This window comes from Ammodytes marinus, assembly GCF_949987685.1.
Source record: "Ammodytes marinus genome assembly, chromosome: 4".
Taxonomy (NCBI): domain Eukaryota; kingdom Metazoa; phylum Chordata; class Actinopteri; order Uranoscopiformes; family Ammodytidae; genus Ammodytes; species Ammodytes marinus.
Window position 1 is genome coordinate 3,690,773 of NC_137233.1, and position 2,500 is coordinate 3,693,272.

The 2,500-nt window shown below is 36.5% G+C and overlaps 1 protein-coding gene across 1 annotated transcript in view; it reads left to right on the forward strand.

The window, feature by feature from the left end:
• Window positions 1-2,500, forward strand: part of LOC307249225 (receptor-type tyrosine-protein phosphatase T-like) — a gene marked incomplete at both ends in the record, with an annotated part of 93,439 nt that overhangs the window by 81,991 nt on the left and 8,948 nt on the right. The gene's annotated exons all lie outside the window — the stretch shown is intronic.

Here is a 2,500-nt window from a genome sequence, read left to right on the forward strand (position 1 = left end):
GGATGGATAGATGGATAGATAGATAGATAGATAGATAGATAGATAGATAGATAGATAGATAGATAGATAGATAGATAGATAGATAGATAGATAGATAGATAGATAGATAGATAGATAGATGGACGGACGGACGGACGGACGGACGGACGGACGGACGGACGGACGGACAGACGGATAGACGGATAGATGGATGGATAGATGGATGGATAGATGGATGGGGGTGAATATGATTGAGCACTTGTGATGATGTGACATCTGATATTTTCGTAATCTCTAAATATAGAACTTTTAGGGACTTGATTCAATTGTTTACAAAGTGGAGTTATACAAACTTTGCCTGACACGAGAGAAACAAAATGGTTCGGGTTTTTTTCCAAACAAAACTATTCTAAGATGTATTCGCTGACCTATGGCTGACATATAGAAACAGATAGAGGAACAATAGCAACACAAGGTGAGGAGACTATAAGGCATTCTTCATCCAGACTGACCTTTACTGCAACCTAAAGCAGCTGGCAGGATGAGAGCGTGTGTGTGTGTGTGTGTGTGTGTGTGTGTGTGTGTGTGTGTGTGTGTGTGTGTGTGTGTGTGTGTGTGTGTGTGTGTGTGTGTGTGTGTGTGTGTGTGTGTGTGTGTGTGTGTGTGTGTGTGTGTGTGTGATAGCAAAGCATAGCAAAGCAACTACACTCACACATAGAATCTAGGCTACTTTATCATTTTAGAAACAAAAATAAATGCTATGTATAGGTCTTAAAAATGCCTGTTCGGCTTGTTTTTAAGGACAATAAGTTTCATAAATCAGACAATTAACAATATATGAACAAATGCTTTTGTGATAACCTTCAGAATAGTGTGTTGAGAATGATTATGGAAAGTGTAGTTGATGTAATTGCTTTAGAAGTTGAGATTTAACTACTAAACTAATGTTGAGATAATGTAATAATGTAATAATACTATGAACAGGTCTCAAAAATGCATTTCCGGCTTATTTTTTAAGAACAAGCGTTCTCCAGAATAGCTTGACAGCACCTTTAACACTTTTTTTTTTAAGATTATTTTTTTGGCATTTTCAAGCTTTATCAGATGGTACAGAGTTGAAATGGGGAGACAGAGAGAGAGGGGGGGGATGACCTGCAGTAAAGGTCCACGGGTCGGATTTGAACCCGCGACCACTGCAACGAAGGCCGGAGCCAATATGGTACACGCTCTATCCACTACACCACCGGAGCGCAACACTTTTAACGTCATGTTAGTAGATATAATTCCATTATCCAATTTCTCTGTCCTGTTTCGAGTCTACAAGGTGTTTTGTCGATGGTTAGAGGCTGAGATTTATGATATTTTTGGTACTGAAAATATGTCTTCATCCGATTCTACCCAAAGCCTTGCTATGATTGGAAAGGATTCAACAGTCTATCCAACAAATCTCTTCCAATCTCAGAGTGGCCATTCCAGTAGCCATGGTGACCTAATCCTAAAGTGACCGGCTCAAGAGATATAAGTGTGATCTGAAGGTTTACTTTTTTGGGTTTTTATTTTAGCTGGGGAAAAAGTTTGAAAGTGAAATAGAGAGAAAATGTCTTCTTCCATAATAAGCTCCATGTGAACTTGAATGTATTGTTTTTATACTACAGGTGAAACTCATATTATTAGAATATCATGGAAAATCAATTGGAATTGAGGAAAATAATCATGCAAAAGGAGTCCAAACCAAGTACTGAGGACATATTGATGATTATACTTTATGTAGGGCCGACATTTCTGTATTTAAAATCCCTTTTTTTATAGAATTTTATATAATATTAAAATATTCAGAGATGTTGAATGTGGGGTTTTCATAAGCTGTAAGCCATAATAAATACAATTGTAACAAATTAAGGCTTGAAATATCTCACTTTGCATTTAATGAGTCTATATAATATTTTAGTTTCACCTTTTAAGTTGAATTACTGAAATAAATGAACTTTTGCACGATATTCTAATTTTTCGAGTTTCACCTGTATATCTGTGTTCTTTATATATAAACAGGTGCATCTAAAAATCTATTATTATATCATGGAAAAGTCCATTCAAAAAGTAATATTAATTTTTTATTTTATTTTTATACTTTATTGTTGACTTTGTCTTTTGAATACACAACTGAAAAAGTCATAAATAAGCATACAACTGTTGTAGAAAAAGCCTTCAGTTGTCTCAATGGTGGTCTCATATTGATCCATAAAGCACTTGTCATATCTTAACATGCCGTTGAGCCCCAATTATAGTTCTTGTCTGTGAGCAAAATGCCTTTTCGAACGAATCAGGATTTTTAACTCAACAAAATAAGACATCTTCTCAGAATGTTTAATAGAATTTCACGGCAGACGGAATGTTGTGAGTGTTCCGGCCTGAGGCAGTTGGCATCAAACCACCCAAAGCAAAGGCATCACTGTCAGACTGATTTACTGCTGGGGCTGACGCATACACACACACACACACGATAAACAGACACACACACACA